The following is a 26,954-nucleotide window of genomic DNA, read 5'->3' on the forward strand; positions in this document are numbered from 1 at the left end:
GTGCGGATGGGAGGCTTTACACATGCTATCAGCCACTATGCTGATGATGTCATCTTGTCACTTGACGAACCCCGGACAGCCCTACCGGCCTGCGTCGAGGAGCTGGCCTCCTTTGGCGCGGTTGCGGGGTTTAAATTGAATATGGGGAAGTCGGTGGCCTTGGATGGCTCCCTTGATCCCTCCACCAGGACGGAATTGCAGAGCTGATTCCCCATGATGTGGTCGTCAGAGGCGATACCCTATCTGGGGATCCAGATAGCACCCACCTTACCGGCCATGGTGTCGGCCAACTACACGGCACTAGGTGTTAAAATCAGGGAGGAGCTTGGCCGTTGGAACCGCGGCACCCTCTCCTGGTTAGGCAGGATAGCTGCGGTTAAAATGACAATTCTCCCGCAGGTGCTATATTTGTTTCGGGCCTTGCCGCTCCAGCCACCGGTAGGGTGGATCCCGCAGCTACAAGCGGACGTCTCGCGCTTCATCTGGCAGGGGAAGAAACCCAGAATGCGTAGAGCACTCTCATTATTGGCCCCTGAGGCGGGAGGATTGGGGATACCTGACTTCCGTAGGTATTTCCGAGCGGCGCAGTTACGTTACCTTGTAGAATGGAGTAGATGGGAGTCCGATAAACACTGGCTCTTCCAGGACCAGGCGGTGGCGGGGCGGCCCCTGCAGGAAGTCCCGTTTTTGCGTCGAATTCATCGGCCCAAGAATTTGTACGCCTCTTTTGTTACGCGAGTGCCGTTACGGGTTTGGGATGCAACAGCCACTACGTGCGACCTCACCTCTTTCCCGTCCCCGCTCACGCCGCTGGTGGATAACCCAGATTTTACCCCGGGGATGGAACAGGGGGCATTCGCACATTGGAGACAGGCAGGGTGTAGAGCCTTATGCCATTTGTACGATCAGGAGGGAGTGATCCCCTTTGTACAGTTTCGCCAGGAATTTTCACTTCCTGAGACTGAACGGCACCGCTATATGCAGGCCCGCCATTGGGCTCTCCAGCCACAGGAGAGGGACACTGCGGATAGGCGCTTTTTACCTTATGAACAATGGCTGCTTACGCGTACTTCGGATTCAAAACTGATTACAGACCTTTATAAGTTACTGCAACCACCATCCACGCACTTCTATAACCCGGGGAGAGAAAGGTGGGAAAGAGAACTGGGGAGGACACTGAGCCCTAAGGACTGGGAGAACATATCCTATAGAGCAAGGCATTCGGCGTACCATATGGGCCTTACTGACACACTAACTAAAGTCTCCACTTATTGGTACTACACGCCAGAACGGGTGCACAAATTTGATCGCAGCAGGGGGGACACATGTTGGAGAGGGTGTGGGCACCGAGGTACACTTACACACATTTTATGGGATTGCCCCCTCCTGGACACATACTGGAAGGAAGTGCTAGACGACATTGATACGCATTTTGGCATTGAACTGCCGCGCTTCCCCGCCTACACCTTGCTAGGGCTCCCGAATGGTCTAATGTACCCCCTCAGATCTCGTAGGGGTAGGCAGATCGCCATTGCGCTGGGCTCAGCGGTTCAAAATATCTTGATACATTGACGCACTGCCACGATACCCTCTGTCACGGGCTGGCTCCATAGATTGTGGCACGTGTTGGGCATGGAGAAGTTGTCGCTGATGGTGGCAGGGGATATATCGCAATTTTCAGAACTTTGGCAGCCATTTCACTCCTTGTTGTTAATGGAATTTAAAGAAATTACTTGTCCCAAGTACCTCCGCCTCATGCGGCTCACAAGCTCCGCGTGGGTCCCAGGCACTCCACACCACTTGGAGTCAAGCTAGCCGGGCTGAAGAGAGGTGTTACCTCGAAACCGGTCCGGTCCTCGGATGCTTGATTCCGTTCTGGGAAGGACATGGCTTTTGTAGTTCGGACTGGACTGTTCCCATGGGGCAACAGGGTCAGAGCTGATTTGCATATCGCCATTGTCTAACCCAGGGTGGTGTGGAGTGCAAAAAAACGATGGATTTGGGCCCAGATCTTTTGACTGGGGGAGTGTGTGACATTGATCCACATTCAGTCCATCACTTGTTGTTTTTGCAATTGCCGCCCTAAGTGCGCTGGGGATGCCCAGACGTGGGTCCCAGGCACTCCACACCACTTGGAGTCAAGCTAGCCGGGCTGAAGAGAGGTGTTACCTCGAAACCGGTCCGGTCCTCGGATGCTTGATTCCGTTCTGGGAAGGACATGGCTTTTGTAGTTCGGACTGGACTGTTCCCATGGGGCAACAGGGTCAGAGCTGATTTGCATATCGCCATTGTCTAACCCAGGGTGGTGTGGAGTGCAAAAAAACGATGGATTTGGGCCCAGATCTTTTGACTGGGGGAGTGTGTGACATTGATCCACATTCAGTCCATCACTTGTTGTTTTTGCAATTGCCGCCCTAAGTGCGCTGGGGATGCCCAGACGTGGGTCCCAGGCACTCCACACCACTTGGAGTCAAGCTAGCCGGGCTGAAGAGAGGTGTTACCTCGAAACCGGTCCGGTCCTCGGATGCTTGATTCCGTTCTGGGAAGGACATGGCTTTTGTAGTTCGGACTGGACTGTTCCCATGGGGCAACAGGGTCAGAGCTGATTTGCATATCGCCATTGTCTAACCCAGGGTGGTGTGGAGTGCAAAAAAACGATGGATTTGGGCCCAGATCTTTTGACTGGGGGAGTGTGTGACATTGATCCACATTCAGTCCATCACTTGTTGTTTTTGCAATTGCCGCCCTAAGTGCGCTGGGGATGCCCAGACGTGGGTCCCAGGCACTCCACACCACTTGGAGTCAAGCTAGCCGGGCTGAAGAGAGGTGTTACCTCGAAACCGGTCCGGTCCTCGGATGCTTGATTCCGTTCTGGGAAGGACATGGCTTTTGTAGTTCGGACTGGACTGTTCCCATGGGGCAACAGGGTCAGAGCTGATTTGCATATCGCCATTGTCTAACCCAGGGTGGTGTGGAGTGCAAAAAAACGATGGATTTGGGCCCAGATCTTTTGACTGGGGGAGTGTGTGACATTGATCCACATTCAGTCCATCACTTGTTGTTTTCACAAGCTCCGCAGCACAAGCCCCGTGAATTGGTGGGTGACACACTTTCCCCGCAGGCGGTGATCCTGATGTTGGCCTTGAATGATGGCGGTGCACTGGACGTGGGGGGAGGGAGGGAAGGGGGCTGGGATCCGGGAGTTGGGGTGTTGGGGTTCAGGGGGGAGTTTGAAATGGAAATGTTATCTCATACTGTACTGTGGCACTCCAGGTATAGCCGAAGGGGACTGATACCATACATTGCATTTAACCGTTTCAGCTGAAATTGGGGTTCTCCCCGCTTGAACTGAATGTCTCCTGTTGCTGCTACTTGGTCTTTGTGTGTGGTGCTGAATAAAATACTTTAAACTTAAAAATATCGTCATCCCGGTCGAGTGGGGGTTTCCTGCTTGACTTGTGTTGGTGCCTTGTGCTTTGCCTGCCACTTATTTTGTCCTGATTATTGCCCAGGGAGAACTGTGCACTGGTGGATCGGCTCGCCTGCCTCCCGTTCTGGGAAGGACATGGCTTTTGTAGTTCGGACTGGACTGTTCCCATGGGGCACAGGGTCAGCGCTGATTTGCATATCGCCATTGTCTAACCCAGGGTGGTGTGGAGTGGAAAAACGATGGATTTGGGCCCAGATCTTTGGACTGGGGTGAATGTGTGACATTGATCCACATTCTGTCCATCACTGTTGTGTTTGCAATTACCGCTCTAAGTGTACTGGGGATGCTCAGACGTGAGTCCCAGGCACTCCACACCACTGGAATCAAGCTAGCCGGGCTGATGAGAGGTGTTACCTCGAAACCGGGCCGGTCCTCGGATGCTTGTTTCCGTTCTGGGAAGGACATGGCTTTTGTAGTTCGGACTGGACTGTTCCCATGGGGCACAGGGTCAGCGCTGATTTGCATATCGCCATTGTCTAACCCAGGGTGGTGTGGAGTGGAAAAACAATGGATTTGGGCCCAGATCTTTGGACTGGGGTGAATGTGTGACATTGATCCACATTCTGTCCATCACTGTTGTGTTTGCAATTACCGCTCTAAGTGTACTGGGGATGCTCAGACGTGAGTCCCAGGCACTCCACACCACTGGAATCAAGCTAGCCGGGCTGATGAGAGGTGTTACCTCGAAACCGGGCCGGTCCTCGGATGCTTGTTTCCGTTCTGGGAAGGACATGGCTTTTGTAGTTCGGACTGGACTGTTCCCATGGGGCACAGGGTCAGCGCTGATTTGCATATCGCCATTGTCTAACCCAGGGTGGTGTGGAGTGGAAAAACGATGGATTTGGGCCCAGATCTTTGGACTGGGGTGAATGTGTGACATTGATCCACATTCTGTCCATCACTGTTGTGTTTGCAATTACCGCTCTAAGTGTACTGGGGATGCTCAGACGTGAGTCCCAGGCACTCCACACCACTGGAATCAAGCTAGCCGGGCTGATGAGAGGTGTTACCTCGAAACCGGGCCGGTCCTCGGATGCTTGTTTCCGTTCTGGGAAGGACATGGCTTTTGTAGTTCGGACTGGACTGTTCCCATGGGGCACAGGGTCAGCGCTGATTTGCATATCGCCATTGTCTAACCCAGGGTGGTGTGGAGTGGAAAAACGATGGATTTGGGCCCAGATCTTTGGACTGGGGTGAATGTGTGACATTGATCCACATTCTGTCCATCACTGTTGTGTTTGCAATTACCGCTCTAAGTGTACTGGGGATGCTCAGACGTGAGTCCCAGGCACTCCACACCACTGGAATCAAGCTAGCCGGGCTGATGAGAGGTGTTACCTCGAAACCGGGCCGGTCCTCGGATGCTTGTTTCCGTTCTGGGAAGGACATGGCTTTTGTAGTTCGGACTGGACTGTTCCCATGGGGCACAGGGTCAGCGCTGATTTGCATATCGCCATTGTCTAACCCAGGGTGGTGTGGAGTGGAAAAACGATGGATTTGGGCCCAGATCTTTGGACTGGGGTGAATGTGTGACATTGATCCACATTCTGTCCATCACTGTTGTGTTTGCAATTACCGCTCTAAGTGTACTTGGGATGCTCAGACGTGAGTCCCAGGCACTCCACACCACTGGAATCAAGCTAGCCGGGCTGATGAGAGGTGTTACCTCGAAACCGGGCCGGTCCTCGGATGCTTGTTTCCGTTCTGGGAAGGACATGGCTTTTGTAGTTCGGACTGGACTGTTCCCATGGGGCACAGGGTCAGCGCTGATTTGCATATCGCCATTGTCTAACCCAGGGTGGTGTGGAGTGGAAAAACGATGGATTTGGGCCCAGATCTTTGGACTGGGGTGAATGTGTGACATTGATCCACATTCTGTCCATCACTGTTGTGTTTGCAATTACCTACTTTAGAAGACGGCATGAGGGAAGGCTTTAGTCAATTAAAAAACAAAACTATGCATTGGCTTAGCCAACACAGACCGCTCCCATGTAACATCAATGGTGAGATTGTCCACGTGCGGCGACTCTCCTGGCTGGGGAGCCGAGAGAAAGACATTATGGGCGATTTAATCGTCATAAATTTCAGAGATCCAGGTGCGGTCAGACACATCCTAAACTGGATGCTAGGGACCGCTAGTACAACCATTGTTCCCTGCGATCTGACCTATTTCTACCCAAGATCCCAGGTGACTCCTATAATGTGCTCAGGGGGCCCTTCTGGTATACTGAATAACCCACCTATAACATTTAATAATCAATATATGTCGCATGCTCCCAACCCTATGATGGCAAAAAATGTATTTGGGTGGAACACTGTACCTTATAGGGGACATGGTAATAACTTTAGAGGGTTGTACCACCCGCAAGGAATCAGGGGAATGGAGCATTTGTTGCCATTTACCCCCCTTGAAGTCGCTAACAGATTTGAAGCCTTTTCAGGCTTGGACGACTGTGAATGACGGTTGGGGCCCCCTGCTAATACGTTCCCAATTCATAAGATAAAAGGCAAAAAAGATAATTTGAGTACCCAAAAACATACCCTGGCTCCTGTACATATTATTAGTACACAGGAACCCTGCCCTGAGATAGTCCCTCAGCCTGAAACCCAAGTACCTGGGGAAGAAATAACACCACTCCCCCAGTTGGCTAATTTTCCGGGGATAACTCCCAGGGTTTTATCGGCCCCTGTGACATCTATGGATGCAACATGCCGAATTAGTATTGAAATTCCTGGTAGTATAATATCGTGGAATATAGCGGGCCTTGCCCCAAAAATTAATGACGCAGACTGGCGATTAGTAACTATGGCCCACTCCATTATAGCTCTCCAGGAAACATGGGCTAGTGAGCAATCCCATTTGTTAGGATATAAAACCTTTTTTACTCCAGCAGTTCCTAGCAAAATGGGTAGACATAAGGGAGGGTTGTCTATATATGTGTCGATCTATTCAGGTCCTACTGTCCGCGGGAGCTTTTTGGATTGTCCATACTATCAAATACTAATGGTAACATGGGGATCTCTGGAAAATTTAGCTATAATTAATTTCTATAATAACATCCCGATAGTACAGGTGGAAACTACAATTAAAAAATTGTCAGGCACCCTTAAGAGGATCGAAGACAGCTGTCCGGGGGATTTGGCTCTTGTGTGGGTAGGGGACTTTAATTGCGCTTTATGTCCAAGGAGTCTACAGGGTGTGTGTGGCTGGGAAGATGAAAATCTAGGGGCGTCAAGCCATTTTGGCCATACAAAATTAGGGGACATGCTAAACAACTTATTGGTGGACCACTCTATGGTATTTTTTAATGAGGCTTGTTCCGTGCCTAAAATATTTACACCCACCTTTAACGCAAGAGGGGCAAAATCAATTATTGATTTCACTTTACTTTCGTCACGCTTTGCCCCACTAGTCACTAAATGGGAGACACTCATAAGTGGTATTAGTGATCATTACCCTATCTCAGTTATTTTTAAGCTAAATCTGGATGCGCCGCTCCTTAATATTGAATGCAATTATGACCTTAACTCCATTCTAGGTCAGCGTAACGGATTTTGCATTAAATGGGAGAAGGTAATACCAGAGAGCTTCCTAAAAAATCTAGTGACCATTTCCCAAAAGGAAATTAATACGTGCTTGACTCTAGAAGAGGACGAAGAACATGTTTTGGACTCCTTCAATAAAATCTGCTGTTCAATTAAACACCTTTGGCCAGAAACCCGCGCAATATAGTCAAGAGAACCCCTGGGTGGTTTGACCCAAACTGCACAAGGGCACTGAGGGAACTCAAACAAGCACTGCATGCTATCCCGCTAGACAGACCACAGGTACAAATGGCAAGGCGTAACTATCGCGTCGCCTTGGCTAAAAGAAAGAAAGATATAAAAGCTGAAGCTGGGGAAGCCCTTCACGCAGCCGCAATACAAAAGGACACTGTTGCCTTTTGGAAGGCTGTCAACGCTCCCTTTTACCAAGATGACCATGGCCCTCGTTTAGATAATGCCATTACGGCTCAGGAGTGGGTGTGTCATTTCCAAGCCCTTTATGACACGCCGGTTCTACCTGTACCTTGCTCGGAAACATTAATAATTAGGGAGGTTGTAGATTGCCCGCTCCCCTTAGATATTCACTTCAAACTAGAGGAGGTTTATAAAGCTTTGGGGGAAAGTCCGGCCTCTAAAGCACCAGGACCAGACTCTGTCCCTATCGACGTGTTTAAAACGCATCCAGATCTGTGGGTTCCTCTACTCACTAGAGTTCTGAATTGCATGGGTAAAAGTGGTCTGATCCCAACATGGAAGGAGGCAATCTTGGTCCCGATTTACAAAAAGGGGGACAGGAATGATCCTGCCTGCTATCGGCCCATCTCATTGTTAGATGGCTTTATGAAGATGGCAGGCAGGGTCATTCTTGCGCGCATACAGGACTGGCTTGAGGGACAGGAAGTGCTATCACCTTTCCAGTATGGGTTTAGGGGAGGACGGGGGACAATTGAGCAGGGGTTAAATCTATCCCTAACTATCTCTAAATATATACACGCAAAAAAAAAAAAACTATACGTGACATATGTGGACCTCAGCTCTGCATTTGATTGCGTTTTGCACGACAATCTCTGGCAGACTTTGAGGGACATTGGGCTGGACAATAAAATAATAGACTACATTAGAGAACTTTATGCTGAGGCGGGTGCACGAGTAAGATATGGCCAGAGGGGGGAATGCACTGAGCTCTTTAGGATTACTAGAGGGGTAAGGCAGGGCTGCATATTGGCTCCCCTGCTATTTAACCTCTATATTAATGGGGTGGGAGTTTGCTTAACACAACAGTATCATGATTATCCTGTAATCAAAGGCAAACCCATCCCCATTTTACTCTACGCTGATGATGCGGCTATCCTCTCGCAGACAAAGGTGGGTCTTCAGAAAGCCGTACAGACCTTCACCAACTTTATGAAGAACAAGGGGTGACGTGTAAATGTCTTGAAGACGTTTACCATGTCGTGCGGCCCAAACAAACAAAGATCACCATGTCTAATTACTTTAGATGAAAGGAGGGTGGAGTTAGCCGACATCTTTTGTTATTTGAGGGTTCATTTTGATAGGCAAGGCACGTGGAACCCTGCGGTGAATGCAAGGGCCCTGGCACTTAATAGCACAATTGGTGATCTTATGAGCTTTGCAAAAAAAATAGGGAACAGGCCAGTCAGGGAGCTCCTCCAAATATTTAAATCGAAATGTTTGGCTATTGTAACCTATGGGGCGGGCATTTGGGGCTGGCAGCAAGTGGAGGCGATACAGCGAATCGAGAATAGGTTCCTGCGATTTATAACAGCCACATCGAAGAGCACTCCTATATCTGTCTTACATGCTGAAGTTGATCTTCTTCACATTACGGATATTATAAAACTAGCCCCTGTTTTACTTTGGCACAATGTTTGGACCAACCCTGCCACAGAACTGAATAGGTCTATTATAGAGGATTGCTTAAGTTGTGATGGGATGAAAAAGATTAAATGGCTCAGTTACATCAAGAATTTTGTCAGCGAGATTGGTCATCCTGAATACTTTACTGACCCAGCCTCACTGGAACAGCTCTCGCGATCCATGTTCAAAAAGACTTTGTTGGAACATTTGGAATTGCAAAGATGGAAGGGTGAAAGGAATAAAAAATCTGTCATCAGCCACGATGAAATGACATCTCAGAGGGGCCCTCAGTTGTATCTTGTTATAGATCACCCCCTACAGCATCGTAGGCTCCTGACATACTTTCGCCTGGAAACCTTTTATAGACTTGTATCATTTCCGAACTGTAATGACTGGGCGAGAGTAAAAAGGCGGTGTCCTTGTGATGACAAATCATTTCAATCAAATATACACTGCACTCTTTTCTGCACTTTATATAGCCATTCTAGACGACAAATCTTAAAACCCCTCCTGTTAACCTGGGGCCTAAGGAAAGCAAGAGACGCCTATAATAAACTCAGGTCTTTAGATGATTGTATTACCATCAGCACAGTGAGCCTCTACTTGAACACAATTTTAAGAGTAAGAAGGACCATGGTCATGGGATAGCAAGAGATAATTAAGCATTTTTAACTACTATGTATTTTAATTGATTGCACTGTTTTATCTCTTTTAACTTCTTTTTATTAATTTAAAAAATCTATCTTTAGTAATGTTTAATCTTGATTGGAAAAGATGGAATTTTAATTGTGATTTTATTTGTATACTTTTATGTATTGTGAATTCAATTCGAATAAAGTCTTTGAACTGAACTGAACTCCCAGAAGTTGTAACCGATTTTGCAAGAGAGTATGATCCACCGTGGCAAATGCGACAGATAGATCGAGGAGCACCAATGCAGCTGTTCCCCCTTCATCCATTACCGCTCTAAGTTCCTCCGTAGCCTTACTAAGCGCTGTTTCTGTGCTATGTTCCTTGCGGAAACCGAACTGGGAGTGATCCAACAGTTAATTTTCATTGATGAAATGTGTCAGTTGAGTGTTCATAATTTTGTCCACTAATTTTGCTGGTAAGGGTAAACGGGCAATGGTACGGTAGTTAAGAGTATTAGTGGCAACTAAAGTGGGCTTTTTTAACAAGGGAAGAATGGACGTCTCCTTCCAGCTGATGGGAAAAATGCCAGAGGAGAACATCCTATTAAAAATTTCCTCAAGCACCGGGCTAACCAAGTCTGTAAAATCCTTAAGAAAGGCTGGTGGGCAAGCATCTAGTGGTGAGCCTGCCTTTTTTTAGATAGTTGTACACTAATTCTGGAGAAACAGAGGAAAAGTTGAGCAGACTGCTCTTGTCTGAATCTAAGTCATGCTCTTGTAGAGCGATGCACGGAACTAAATCGTCATTAAAAGCATTGAAAATATCCAAAACTTTAGATTTAGATGTATCTGCCATATCGTTAGCAAATTGTTGGTACCCCATCCTATTCGGTGCATTAGGTACTGTGAGTTTATTGACGACGGCAAAAAGTTCTTTGGAGGAATACCTTGCCGAATCAATCTGTTTACTAAAATAATGACCCTTTTCTGCTATCAGCATTTTTTTGTAATTTGTTAGTGCCATCTTAAACGCTTGCTTATCTGAGTCAAGATAGTTCAATCGCCAGTGGTATTCCATACGTCGACAGTACTGTTTTTCCTTACGGAGAAGATCAGAAAACCAAGGGGCTGACGGAATGGTCCTATTACTGGATAGTTTTTTGATAGGAACCGCAACACTGACCGCCTCAGAAATCCAGTTTGTATAATTTGTGACAGCAACATCAACGTTATCTGGAAGTTGCGGGCAGGAACCTTCCAATTGAGTGCGAAGGACTTTTTTGTCCACTTTACTCCAAGCTTTACAAGAGATGGCATGTGGCTTCAAGTTGCCAGCTTGTCCAATCTTACTACAAGGAAGACTAAATCTAATAAGAGAATGATCAGACCATGATAAAGGAACATCTTTATTCCTTAACTCATTGGCAGAAGAAAAAATTGCATCTAAAGTATGACCTGCCACGTTGATGGATGGAATTAGCAATTAAACCAGTCCAGCCGCCCCTACAGTGTCTAACAGCATGGTCGTTTCTTTATTGTTTAAGTCCTCCAGATGAAAATTAAAATCTCCAAGAATGGTAAAATCTTTATTTAAAAGAGCTGCTTCTAACATAGAGTCAAGATTGGCTAAAAAACTAGTTCTCGTACCTGGAGGGTGATATAGTAACATGCCCTTAAAAGTTAATTTGGCACTGAGTTTACATGTAAATTGAAGAGCCTCATAGTAAAGAGTGGAAATTGGGTGGCTAGTAACTCTAAAAATAATAGCTACTCCACCTCCTTTTTTAGAAGTCCTATCCACTCTAACCGCTCTGTACCCCACAGGGGTGGCAGTGAAAAATCAGGATCCGAACCCACATCTGCCCAAGTTTCAGGTATAAAAAATATATCCAGCCCCCAGTTATCTATTATCTGAGCTATTTCATACCTGTGCTTTCCCTAGGATCTCACATTAGCAAGCCCACCATAGAGTGTATTTATCTCCGGAGAACTCTCCCTGTCTTAGTTCTGGTTAGTCAAGGATGCATCTATGGCCGTGGATCCTACCTCTGAGGAAAGTGAGAACCCACAACCAGCACACCTGCTACTGTGTCTCGACCCTACCAGACAGCAACCCTCCCTCATTTGCTTAAATGAAAGAAGCTCCTTGGCTGAATAGTTAATACCTTTGTTTAAAAAACGACCAGCGTCTCTAGTGCTGGGCATGGTCCAGGCGTGGACGGGCGCAGACGGGCTTGCCTCAGGTGCGCCCGCACCATTAGCAGCTAAATACCGTCTTCCGGAGGACGACTAGACCGCATCCAACCGGAAATGGTGCTGGGAAGAAGGAACCGCCCTCTGCTCAAACGGCACGTCAGCCGCGGCGGACCGGGGTCGGCCCAATCACTGCAGCAGATCGAAGTGTGCAAAATAAAGAGATGCAGCAAGATATAGGTAAGGTAGAAACATTTAAAATTATATTCAGCGCAAGTGTTATTTAAAAAGAATTGCCAGAAAGAGTTAAAAAGTGGCATGAGCAGAGTAGCAACAAAGGGGTGTGTGTCGCTAGCAGGGCTTACTTGAGTCCGCTGTGCGCCCGCACCATTAGCAGCTAAATACCGTCTTCCGGAGGATGACTAGACCGCGTCCAACCGGAAATCGTGCTGGGAAGAAGGAACCGCCCTCCGCTCAAACGGCACGTCAGCCGCGGCGGACCGGGGTCGGCCCAATCAATGCAGCAGATCGAAGTGTGCAAAATAAACAGATGCAGCAAGATATAGGTAAGTTAGAAACATAAAAAATTACATTCAGTACAAGTGTTATTTAGAAAGAATTACCAGAAAGAGTTAACAAGCAGCATGAGCAGAGTAGCAACAAAGGGGTGTGTGGTGCTAGCAGGGCTCACTCTGCTCTACTCTGCACCACTCTATGACACTGCGCTCTATGCCACTCTACTCTGTACCACTCTATGCCACTGGTCTCTTCAATACTCTGCTCAGTACCACTCTACTCTACGCCACCCCACTGTACAACACTGCACTCTACTCTGCACCACAACACTCTATGCGACTAGCTCTATGCCACACTACTCTGAGCTACTGCAGCATATGCCTCTCTACTCAAGACCACTCTACTCTATGCTAATACACTCTACCCCACTGCACTCTAGTGTGCACCACTCTGCACCACTACAATCTAAACCACTGTACTCTACTCCACTTTACTCTATGCCTCTGTACTCTACAATATTGCACTCTATATCACGGCACTCTACTCTGCACCACTCTACTGCATGGCACTGCACTATACACCACTGCGTTCTTTCCCACTCCACTGGCAGGGGAAGGAGCCTCGTACCATGAAATAAAACCAAACATTGAAAAGTTAGTTACTGAGATGCAGCACCAATTTTTGCATATTTGTTCAATATAAAATAATAACAGCTTTAGTAATTCTCTACACCACTGCACTCTGTACCACTGTACTCTATGCCACTGCACTCTACTTTGCACCACTGTATTCTATGCTACTGCACTCTATGCCACTGTACTCTACACCACTCTACTTTATGCCACAACACTCAATGCCACTGACTCTACGCCACCCTACACTACTCTGCACCACTCTATGCCACTGCAAACTACAATACTCTACTCTAAACCACTTTACTTTATGCAACCACACTATATGCCACTGCACTCTTTGCCAGTCCACTATACTCTATGCCACTCCAATACATTTGACTTCACTCCATTGTATGCCATTGTATGCCACTCCACTGTGTGCTAATCCATGCCACTTTACTCAATGCCATGCCACTCCACTCCACACAGTACTACTCTACTCTTCTATATCCCTCTTCACTCTGCACAATGCCGCTCCAACCTACACCACTCTACTCTACCTTACTCTACTCCCGTCTACTCTATGCCACTCTACTCCATGCCTCTTCACTCTACCCCACATCACTCTATGCCACTCCACCCCTAGCTACTGTACTCCACTCTACTCTATGCCACTTTTCTCTATGCCACTCTACTCTACTCCACTCTATGCCCCTCCACACTCTATACCACTTCACTCCACTCTACTTTATGCCACTGCTCACTACGCCACTCCACTCTACGCAATTCCACACCACTCAACATCATGACTCTCCACTCCACCCACTCCACTCTACTCTACTCCACTCCATGCTGCTGTACAGCATGGCTAAAAGGCGATGGCAAAGAGTGGGCGAAACCTATTGGCTTTGCCAGTGCCTGTCTGGTTTGGTGTAAATCCATTAAATTGTTTTTGAGAAATAAGTGCTTAAAAACTGTTTTAGGATGGTCTTCAAAAGGTTAAAACGTTAGACATATCTATAGTACACTGACTGTCCTCGAACCCAAGTACAAAGTCTGTTGGTACAACTAATTAAAATAATATACAGGCCTTGTTGGAAAAAGTGCTCATCTCAATATTTATACAAATAAGTAATAACACCTACAAGCATAATGGGCCCTATTCACAAAGGCAAATTCATGTGTAAATTTACTCTTGCAGTTGCACTATTTCAAGTGTAGATTAACACCAAAGTGCTGGCTTACATATCAAAACTTCCTCAGTTAAGGGGATAGAGCTGTCTAAGATATAATTTGCAAGAGTAAAGTAGTAACTTTGCTCATGTAAGTGGAGATCACCACCATCGGGTGGAGATCTCCTTATGGAAAAATATTAAGGGAAAAATCAATGTATTTAAAAAAATATAGAACAAATTTACTAACAGACAAAAATGCTAATTTATTGAAAATAATCATTAGTAACCTAGAAATCATAAATTAAAATGTTAAATAAATCATTAATATATGTGTTGCTTATATAATGTATTATTTATAATAATTTCATTTCAATATATATAAATATTTTTTATCTCAATTTCAGAAACTCACCTTTACTATGATTGAGATATTTAGTGAATATTTGTTACATGCATTTAGTAAATAGGGTTTTTATTTAAAATTATTTAAAGCATATGAAAAGCTTAAGAATGTTATTTAATTGTTTTTAAAACATAAGTTAATTATTCATTTTTTAGGTTATGAAATCTTTATTATCTAATCTAATCTTAATTTTGAAGACTAAAATATAATATATACATTTTAAGTTTAAAATCAAAAGAATGTAGGGCCTCTTTTATGGGTGTTTTGCCAAAGGGCTGCGCAGCAGGCCTTGCTGCTGCACTGCCCTACGGCTAAAGAAAAGTGCAGGATTGAGCCATATCTATTTGATACAGTGCATTCCTGTCCTTTTCCCCTGCGCCGACGCACAATTGGCTGCTGTGTGCCAACGCAGGCACCTCTGCACCATGGGGCAAGGGTGCCTGCATTGCGGGGATGATTTTTTTTGTGCAGTAAGGGAAACCTTCCTGCACAAAAACAATCACAAGAGGCTTTTTCCTCTTTCTATGTGTGCTGCAGAATGCAGAACGCAGCACAATTAGAAAGAGGAAAACGAGGAGAAATGAAGGTATTTCTCCTCGTTGTGCCTCCCATACACCTCCGCTGGGGAGGTATAAACTTTTGGCGCTGCCTCAGACTTACGTTTTCTCGTAAATCTGGGGCAGTGTCAAAAAGCCATGGATGTTGCTGGGAACACCCCCAGCAACACCCAAGGAATGCCCCTTTCATGCAGTTTTCTGTATGAAAGGGGCACATATTTATAAGTCCATGAAAAGCCAAATAACTTGGATTTACGTGGCCTTATCAATATGCCAGTGGCACATTGAGCCACCAGAACTTCACAAAAGTGACATTCCAGAGGTGCAAAAGTGCCGGTAGGGCCTCAAAAATGAGGCAATTAATTTGTTTATATTATTGAGCGTTACATTTGGTGTGCTACGTTTGGTTTCTATGGCTGTTTTGTGAGTGATGGATGGTGGATCCAATGATAACTTTCAAATTTCAGTCGTTTTCAGGTTCTAAATTGTGATCATAACTGTATTTTAGCTGTGGGTCTTTAAGCATACTTCCAAGGTTATCTTAAATATATGTTAAGTGTTTTAATAAGATATATAATATAGAGTTAGCAAAAGCATCAGAGAAAAGTCATGGTTTCTTATGTAAACAAAATGTTTGGGTTTTGAAAATAACTATAGAGCTACTTGATGAATAGGCACACACTTTCCCAATTTTGTTTTCAGGTTGGCATGCTAACTTTCATGCAGATTTATCCAAAGGGGTAGTAAAAAGGGGGGGGTCAAAATGTACATGTCCCATTTTCACTTCATTACGAATCGTTTTTCTTTACTATAGAAAAAATAACTGAACAGAATGACTGACTGAACTCAGGAAATATTATGAGGCTCAGTTTGCATGTCCTCTTGTGGTGTGAGTGAAAAGGGGCGACCTCTGGAGTCAACACTGGAAAAAATGCAGAGCTACCACAGGGGTCCAAATAAAAAAAATAAAAACTTTGTGAACTCCAGGTTTTTGAACCCAAAATGGCCACAAAGCGGCTACCAGCGTTAACAAATCGCCCCGCCCCCCAAAAAATAATTGAAAATGATACAAAACCAGGTCCCAATTCCCTGCAGTAACTGGGGTCAAGCACAGGTTGTCGAGGGCCTTGGACCCACCACTCTACCAATAGCCATGGCAGCGGGGATTGGCCAGATGGCCTAGCACTAAATATGTACAAAAGTCCCAAACACAACTGAGTACTATGTAATACAGCCCCAACTACCATCAATTCTTCACATTGCGAAATTCTTCACGGCACTCCAAAACTAACAGTTTGAATGTGTGGCAAATGTAGATCAAGATGAATGCACAGGAATGTGCATCAATATGTAGGTGGGCAAATACTGAAACAATAAAAATCTGAAATGTATTGAGTGACACCAGCTATTACATAGTGTATTTTATATTAAAATTAAGTAATATTGATTTTAATGCTATCGATATATTAAAATGTATTATTAAAATGTAATAATAAGCACTTTTTCTGCTAGGAATTTGAACTGCTATTGACTCACTCGGAGCTCTGAAACACATTTCCAGTAGCTACTGCTTGCAATTAAAGCATGAAGAGCCATAGAAAGTGAATAGGTAGCTGCTTGATTCCAAGATGGCCTCTCATGTGTGCTGTGGTTAGTGGCCCAAGAGCTGTAAGAATTGATTGATTGATATCAAGATGGAACTTAAACATGCATTATAGACCTCAACCATCATTCTACTTGGGGGACGTCCACACCAGTTTCTTCCTTTCATGAGTTTCTTCAAGTGGCCTCTTTCTGATTCTCTTTCATAAACAGGGGATTTCACAAGCTTTCCTCCCACCAGGCGTACATACCACACGTACTGCAGCAGAGAAACATGCAGCCCAGCACTTCACAACAAGGTCTATTGTACAAAAGCTCAAGTGTATGAACATCTCAGTTGACAGAAAACAGCCACATCTATCTGGAAGGTAAATATGTTGTACCATTCCGATTTACTCCCCGCTGGCCTTAATAATTAGATCAAGAGCTAGCTCCTCACAAAGTGAAAACATTCCATTCATTCAACCTACCAAGAAAATAAATAAGAGGGACACAGAATGTAATGATTGTCTTTTTTTAAATATATTTTGTTATTGAAGTCCTTAGTGACAATATAAAATCATGAATAATATACAATTCATCAACATTTCTTAAACTCATTTAGTATAGAAAAACATTTACATAAGCCAGGTAAATAGAACAGGAACCATACACCAAGCATTGTAACTAAGCAATTAATAACACAGTATACACACATAATATAATATTTATAAAAAACTACTACCTCCTATAATAACAATAATTCCTCTCAAATTTACTCAAAAAAATTTCCCCAGATCCTATCAAATCTTCTAATCCCCCCCCACTCGTAACGAGAAGGTCAGCTCACTAGTTGTAACTTGTTTCATATTTTGTAGCCATTCATACATAGATGGAATCTGCTCTGTACGCCATTTTTGTAACAAAAGAGATCTAGCCACTGCCATAGCGATATACAGTAATTTAGCCATCTGGTCAGGTAAAAAAAGATCAGGGTCAAAACTGTGCAAAATTAGTTTCTCATTCACTGTGATCATGATATCACATTCGGTCTGAAAATAACTAAAGATCTCTTCCCAAAATGTTCCAATCTTAGCACAATGAACCATGACATGTGACCAGTTAGCTGGAGAGTGATGGATACATCTAAAACAGTGTGGAGAATTATTAGGATACATTTTAGAGATGGAAGCAGGTGTGCGATAAAGTAACCATTTACTAAAAAATAACATTCTCCGCCAATTCGCCCCTCGTAATGTGCTGAAATTAAATCTATTAACAACTAACCAAACATTCAAAGGCATTACCTGATTTTCCTGATCCTGCCATTTTTTAGTCACCTTCTGGCTAAGATCGAACTTCCTACTTTGGGCAAGATGGCGCTTCCAGACCCCTGGATTTCTATCGGGTTAATAAACTAAAAGTTCATTTATTAATTGGCTTTGTTGACCCAACCGAGTAATATCCACTTGGGCAAGAAACTTATACACAATATTGTATGACCCTAATAAAATGAAATTTCTAGTAATTAATTGTGACATTTCCACCAGGGTAATCCTTTTCCCATTTCTCAAAAAGTCCAAAACGTTCGAAAAACCTGCTGCAGCCCAGTTACCAGCGAGATCTAAGCATTGTGTAACCCCAGTCACTGGGAGAATGCTGGATAATAAAGTTGTTAAATTGATAATGGGAATAGAATATCTTTTAAACAGAGCCTGACGTTATTAAAAATCCACAGTAAGGACATTGATTGTCTGTGATACATGCAAAATTGGGGTTGGATGGAGTGACTAAGGGAAGTCACGATATCAGGCAGCTATTGACTTGTAAAGCAGTTCTAGAAACCCTGATCTTATGTTTCTAAGATATTGGAGGTCACAATCTTGTCCCCTGGTTCAGAGAAAGAATATAGCCACAGTTTGAAATGCTTTGCTACATTTTGAGACTTTGTAAGTTCAAATTAAACTGGAGAACATTGACTAGCAAGAAGGGTCAGTAGAGAAACCCCATCCTGGTATGAATATGTGGGAATGCACTATTGAATTTGATGCCCCCATATGGTAAAATAGAGCAGTGTTTAAGCTTTGCTGATTTAAAACATGTTCCTGTTGCCAGTGTTTCATCCAAATGTATATTCTTTGGGTCTAGGGATATCAACAGAACAATGACAGTTTTGCCACATGCAAATGCAGGTTACTTAGCAGAAGCTTTGAAGAGTTGTAGCATGGAACTTTAAAAAGATCAGTTCTGCTAGATACGTTTTTTTATATACATTCTAAACTACCAAGGAGCCTCTCCTTCAGCCAATATTGCAATTAAGTACTTTAAGAATACATAATTTTTTACTGCATTGTCCTTTCAGCTTAGCTACTATTTAGTATGCTTGATTTTGCTGCATAGTCCACCTTAGACCAAAAGAAATGTTTAACTTGATTTTTATATTTAATTGCCTGTGTATTTGATAGTTTTAATTGTTTACTGTGATGGTTTAATTTGTGTGGTAAAATGTATCTGTGCCATGTATCTTTTCCTTGCATCGGCCACCATCCCTAGCAGTGTATTCTAATGTTCCTTCAGTGGTCCCTGATCAGAAGACTCCAGACAAGCAGAGGGTACAATTTACAAAGCAGAAGCATAGCAACAATGCACCTGAAAGAAATGCTTCCTAAATCAACATGATTCATCTCTGATCAATTTTATCTCTACGCTTCTTTGCTCCCTTGCTTGTCAACTGACATTTTGAAGGAAATTAAGGGCTGTATAGACATGTTGGGGCACAATTACTATTATTTAACACAACATGAGGCAGCAAGGAAACTTGCTGCTCTGCATTGTGTGTAAGGAAGAGAGCAAAAATGCTTCATATTTACAAAGATATGGATCGTTTCTGCTCTCTGTTTGCCCTGGTGCATTGTGTGCTGCCTAGCACCAGCGTTGGCAATTTTGCACCATGGTGCAAGAGTGCCCGCGTTACGGACAGGATTGTTTTTGTGTAGTACAGGGGCTGCTCCTCTTAAAGAGTGGAGGAGCATTGCCCTGCCTGCTGCGAGAATAGCAGGCAAACACAAATAAATAAAATGACATGTTAATGCCATTTTATTTTGCCACCACTTGACCTGGGTGGGGGTTGAATCCTGCAAATACAAAATGATTGCATTTGTCTGCAGTGCACATGTTGGGTTGATCTGGTGTCTACAGCCATCCTATCTGACTTACGCACTGTAAACCCAGAAATCTAAGGGCCTTAAAACAGCCTGGGGAACCCTGCCTCAAAATAAGCACTGGGTGAGCCAGCACCAACTAATCCTGGAGCTGCTTTCATGCAGAAAACAGCATGACAGAAGCTCCAGGATTGGTTGGATTTGTGTTCCACTGAGCAGGAAGCAAGTCCTTCCCTTTCCTGCTCTTGGGCACAAGGAAGTGCCGCACTGGGCCTGCTACCTCATTAATGGTGAGCTGTGTCTCATAGCGCTCAACCATATTTTTCACATGCTAGCCACCACTGGTGCAAGAGCGGATCCCTTCCTGCAAAAAACAATCCTTAGAAGCGGATTCCTCGTTCTACGTGTGCTGCAGAATGCAACACACATGAAACGAAGAAGAAAGGACAAGTACAGATATTTCTCCTTTTTACACCTCTGTCAGGTAAGCACACCTTTTCGGTGCTAAACGCTGGTTTATAAGTCTTTGTAAACCTGGGTTTGCGTCAAAATACATGGGTGAATGCATGGGAACGCCCATGCTCCTCTCATTTAACTCCTACCGGAGTCAAAGTGAAGCAAGGCAGCGTTTTGTATTCACTAAACGACACAGTGGCTTTGCATGGCTCAGTAAATACCCAAAATGATTTTGCGGCGGGGCTGTGTCAGAAAAATGATGCAACTCTAACAGATAATTATTGTAAATCTGGGCCCTGATATATTGTTTTCCAGTTCTCACTTAGGTGACCTAACAGATTACAGAGTTCTGAAGAAAGGTTGCATTTTTGAAACATTGTAAACAAATCAACACCACCGGTTGTAAGAGTGAACATTAATTACTTAACATAGTTTCAAGAACTTGCCCATTTAAAATTCATAATGGCAATTACCGAATCGGTAAATACCGATTCAGTAAAATTACAGATTTTACAAGGGGGACAGGGTGTCACTTTGACACCCTGTTGCACCCCGAATTCAGGCTTGTGTGCCATGAGATACACATACATGCCCTTAGGGCATGTATGTGTGCCATGGGGCACAGGTTTACATGCACAGATGTGCATGTACACAGGAATTCGTTATTTACCATCAAATAGAATTTGATGGTAAATAACGAATTATTGAGGGCCTGTGGCACTGTTTTCAGTGCCACCTACATCCCATATTACCGAATCTGTAAATGTACCGATTTGGTAAATTTACAGATTCGGTAATATTTTGGCCCCCTACATCTGAAACTCCAAATACCGGTCGGTAACGGCCGAAATCGACCATTACCGACCAGTATTTGGCCACCTACATATGGCCCAGTGTTATCTACTCTAAGAAATGCCGTTATTAGTCACATAGGTGAAGAGAGGGCACAACTGCTCAGAGAAAAACGATGTATTGATCTGCCCTAAGAGATTTAGGGAATGTAATTTAGAAATTAAAATTGAAGACGTTTACATGATTTAATAATGAATCCTAAAAGACTCGCTATAACTCAGCAAATGTACCCAATAAAAAGTTGAGAATATTTGGCATTGATGTGCTGCAACATATTTATTTAGGTCAAAGACAGCAGCTATGTGTGGTTTATGCAGCGCCAAATCAGTCTGACCCTGTGCCTCATGGGAACAGTCCAGCCCGAACTGCCAAGCCATGTCTTCCCTGGACCGGAAACAAGCATCCTGGGACCGGTTTAGGATTCATAATCCTCATCAGCCAGGCTATCTTGAATCCAGTGGCCAAGTGAGCAAGGGACTCACGTCTGAGCATACCCTGCCAATTTAGGGCGAACAAAGCAATACAAAAGGGGATGATGGACGGAGCGTTTGAGTAAATCAAACACTCACCCCCAGTCAACTGATCTGGGTTTAATCCATCACCATTCTTTAGCTCACTCAGCCACCCCAGTTCAGACATGACCATATGCAAATCAGTCTGACCCTGTGCCTCATGGGAACAGTCCAGCCCGAAGGTAAACATCACTTACAACGAAACTTTTACAACGCACTACCATTACAACGCGGTCATTACAACGCAAACTATTACAACGCATTGCGCTGGGGGGCGCTCTAGGATAGGAAATAGGTTAATTTACTATGCAATAACCTACCCTAGTGTCCACGGGGACTGGAGTTGGAATATTAAATTAAACTATTCACTATCCAACACCCAAAAGCGCTATGCGTTGTAATGGTATGCGATGTAAAAACCGCATTGTAAAAGCAGGCGTTGTAATAGCCTGCGTTGTAACATCATACATCCCAGCACGAACTGCCAATCCATGTCTTCCCTGGACCGGAAACAAGCATCCTGGGACCGGTTTCAGATTCATAATCCTCATCAGCCAGGCTATCTTGAATCCAGTGGCCAAGTGAGCAAGGAACTCACGTCTGAGCATACCCTGCCAACTTAGGGCAAACAAAGCGATACAAAAGGGGATGATGGACGGAGCGTTTGAGTTAATCAAATGCTCACCCCCAGTCAACTGATCTGGGTTTAATCCATCACCATTCTTTAGCTCACTCAGCCACCCCAGTTCAGACATGACCATATGCAAATCAGTCTGACCCTGTGCCTCATGGGAACAGTCCAGCCCGAACTGCCAAGCCATGTCTTCCCTGGACCGGAAACAAGCATCCTGGGACTGGTTTCGGATTCATAATCCTCATCAGCCAGGCTATCTTGAATCCAGTGGCCAAGTGAGCAAGGGACTCACGTCTGAGCATACCCTGCCAACTTAGGGCGAACAAAGCGATACAAAAGGGGATGATGGACGGAGCGTTTGAGTAAATCAAACACTCACCCCCAGTCAACTGATCTGGGTTTAATCCATCACCATTATTTAGCTCACTCAGCCACCCCAGTTCAGACATGACCATATGCAAATCAGTCTGACCCTGTGCCTCATGGGAACAGTCCAGCCCGAACTGCCAAGCCATGTCTTCCCTGGACCGGACACAAGCATCCTGGGACCGGTTTCGGATTCATAATCCTCATCAGCCAGGCTATCTTGAATCCAGTGGCCAAGTGAGCAAGGGACTCACGTCTGAGCATACCGTGCCAACTTAGGGCGAACAAAGCGATACAAAAGGGGACATGGATTGGCAGTTCGGGCTGGACTGTTCCCATGAGGCACAGGGTCAGACTGATTTGCATATAGCCATGTCTGAAATGGGGTGGCTGAGTGGGCTAAAGAATGGTGATGGATTAAACCCAGATCAGTTGACTGGGGGTGAGTGTTTGATTTGCTCAAACGCTCCGTCCATCATCCCCTTTTGTATCGCTTTGTTCGCCCTAAGTGTGGCAGGGTATGCTCAGACGTGAGTCCCTTGCTCACTTGGCCACTGGATTCAAGATAGCCTGGCTGATGAGGATTATGAATCCGAAACCGGTCCCAGGATGCTTGTTTCCGGTCCATGGAAGACATGGCTTGGCAGTTCGGGCTGGACTGTTCCCATGAGGCACAGGGTCAGACTGATTTGCATATAGCCATTTCTGAAATGGGGTGGCTGAGTGGGCTAAAGAATGGTGATGGATTAAACCCAGATCAGTTGACTGGGGGTGAGTGTTTGATTTGCTCAAACGCTCCGTCCATCATCCCCTTTTGTATCGCTCACTTTCAGCAGCAGCACGTCCTTAAGGATAGAGAGGCCGCACCCCCACATCTTTTAGACATAAAGAGTGTCTGTCAGGCTGAGCAATGAGCAGCCTGACAGACAGGCACGGCCCGGGCCGGGCGTTATACTGGGGCGGAGACGTCAGGCAGGGGAGGGTCAGGGTGGGGGGTTGTAAAATGCGGGATATGGACCATTAGAGGTAAGTACCGATAAAATTGAATAAAACGAATTTCGTTGCCCACGCTGCATCGCCAAATGTGATGCAGCGTGGGCAACGAAATTCGTTTTTTTTATTTTTATCGGTACTTACCTCTAATGGTCCATATCCCGCATTTTACAACCCCCCACCCTGATCCTTCCCTGCCTGACGGCACCGCCCCAGTATATATATATAACGGGCCGTGCCTGCTGACAGACGCTCTTTATTTTCAGGTCAGGCATCCATGAGCTAGACATGCACTAAATGCACAGGTTCCTCGCTGCCTGAGCTGAACTTTGTTGGGCTGAGGATGTCACAGCTCCCGTGGGTGTGACCTCATCAGCTCGGCAGAGGTCCTCAAGGCCCTCCCTCTCATAATGAGGTGGAGTGTCAGTGATAGCCTCATACCTGAAGTGCCCAGGGCTGAATGCCCATCACTTATGTGTTTTTACAGAGTGGGTGGGGTCAGCAGTCTCTCTGACCCATACTACTCTGTGACGAGGTAAGACTGCTGTCTTCGGAGGCAGAAGTTCCCACCCCCTGAGGCTTCCCTCCTGAAGAACAGCATCAGGTAAATGGTGTGCTTTTATTGACTGGTGCATGTATGTACGTGTATTTGTGAGTGTTGCTGGAATCATGTCAGATTTAATAATCTGATTTCACTGCTACAATAGTAAATATATCCTGCATGCAACCATGTCCCACTCATCACATGGTCTTTGAAATTCTTGTTCTTGCCAATAGATTCTTACAACTTAAAAATAAAAGCTGCAGTAATAAAACAAAATTCTCATTTCAGTGACTGCTTTAGAAAGTTAAAATCGCAGTGCTATTTGGTGGAACATTTATTTTGTAGCAATTACACCTTTGCTTCCTTGCTGGATCAGCCACAGCTCACAAGGCATGATGTTACCCAGTGTCGATCAGATTGCAGCATTGGTCCTCTTCCATTGCAGCGCTGCTGTGAATTTGCTGTCACTTGGGGCCAGATGTAGGTCGCCAATTACCGGTCGGTAAGGGCCGAAATCATCCGTTACCGACCGGTAATTGGTTTTCGAGATGTAGGGGCCAATATTTTACAGATTCGGTAAATTTACCGAAACGGTAAATTTACCGAATCTGTAAAATACCGAATCGGTAATTTTACCGATTCGGTAATACCCAGATGTAGGTAGCACTGTTTACAGTGCTACAGGCCTTCAGAATTCGGTATTTTACCACCCAATCCAATTGGAAGCAGAAACTCCCGGTCCACCAGCAACCTTGTACTCCAACCCGCCTTTTTTCAGAAAAAAAGAACCTATAATAGGGCATTCACCGGGGTAGCACCAAGAATCTGGAACTCTTTCCCACCCGCCATCTGAAGAATCCCTTCTCTAGCACGCTTCAAGAAGGAGGCCAAAACCTTCCTCATGGGTAAATTCCTTGCCTAATGACCACCATGCCTGACCACAAATCTGATGTTTCTAAGACTATCGTTCTTCTCAGATCACCAATCCCTCCCCGCAGAGAATCTACGGGGCTTTTAATTTCTTTACTAAATCTGATTGCAATATTATCTTCTTATCCCCATTATCCCATGTTCCCCACACCCCTGCCTCTCCACACCCCTTTATACAGTTTCTGTATACTTCTGCACATTGACTTTGTTTGTACACTGTGATAATTCCTGTAAAGCACTCTGATACCCTCACGGGTCAAGTTCGCGCTCTATAAAACTCTAAAAATAAAAAAATTAAAATGTTTGAAAGCTACTGGGATCTTATCAATCTACCTAATGATAGGAAACTGTATCATCAGTTTAGAGTGGGATCCCTCCCAGTAAAATCTTTCACTAGTAAATGGCATCCCTCGAATGACGATAAATGTATTGCATGCACATCATTTAAGGAATCACTAGCACACGTCCTGTTTGTTTGCCCAGCTTATAGGCCACCAAGGAACAAATGGCTTAGACCTATTTGTTTGATGCTGGGTACCAGGTCAAGTATGGAGGCACTACTAATTTTGAAATCCGACACACATGAGTCTCTGGTGATCACAGTCGCTAAATTCCTTAGATGGATGTGGGTCAGACGAGCGAAAATGATGAAGGCACCATAGCTGAGTTATTTTTTACCAACATCTTTCAGCAGCAAATTGTCTAGTGGTACCTGGCTATTCTGCTACCTTCTCAACATATGTAAATGTTTACCTGGAGAGCGCATCAGCCCTGTTCCTCTATTAATTAAAGGGCCAAATACTGTGGTCTAATTTTGATAGCACTGTGTATTGTCTGAATTTGTGGTTTTAACCATTCAATATCATCTACCTCTAAATTTTTAACTTTATTAAAGTTAAGATTTGAAATGTTACAGTGAATGAGGCTGTCTGCACTAAAAATAATATATTACACTTCATGCTCTGTAATAGCCACCGTAAACCTCTATATTATGAAGATTTTAAACTGCAAATTGACAACATTCAGTACTCTGTAGTAAGTACAGTAATCACATGCGGTATCTTGACAATGTTATTACTGTTAGAAATTGTGTTTTTTGGTTGATGGGGATGTTAAGCAACAACCACAACCCTTGCAAGGGTGAAACACAAAAGTCACTAAATTAACGTGTGCCTAACTGTTTGGTCGCTTGGCACAAAAGCAGACAGGCTTCACTTAGAGGCACTGAGTTAAGTATTTATAAAGCACTCAAACAGGAATAAAGGGAAAACACAACACAAGAAAAAGCCTACAATAATTTAGCAAAATACGGTAAAAGTGAATAAATAATTTGACACCAAAATTACAAAATCCAATTAGTAGAAACAAAGATATGAATTTTAAAACTTTTTGGTGAGAAATAGTGCCTAAAAGATCAAAGCGCGAACCGTGGATATCTGGTTGAGTGAAATCTAATGTTATGGCCACCGCAATGGAGCTTGGGTTAGATACATGAACTGGATTGGGTCTAGTCTTGGCTTTGGACATAGAAGAGATTGGGAAGAAAAATGCCTGAGAAGGTAACGTTCAGTGAGGCAAGGCAACTGGGAGTATTAGAGGAGGAGGTATTGTGGTCAGGGAGCCACTGGATGAAGTTGATGTGAAGTTTTCTCCATTGGGACTTTTCACTTTTTTGGAAGTCAAAGATCTTCAGCAGGACAAAGCTTCAGGCTACAGCTGACGGTGGCTCCAGGAGTCCGAATACCCCATCTGCGAGGAGCCTTAGAACAGGATTTGCTGCTACGAAGAAGAACGTAGCAGGAGCTACCTCAAAGTCAGGCTGACCGGCAATGCACCTGGGCTGATGGCCAAACAGGTCTTGTGACAATTCTCAGAGCACCTTTTGACTGAAAATGCTTTAATCGCAAATATTGGACACCAC

Source organism: Lissotriton helveticus, chromosome 8 (genome assembly GCF_964261635.1).
Source record: "Lissotriton helveticus chromosome 8, aLisHel1.1, whole genome shotgun sequence".
NCBI lineage: Eukaryota > Metazoa > Chordata > Amphibia > Caudata > Salamandridae > Lissotriton > Lissotriton helveticus.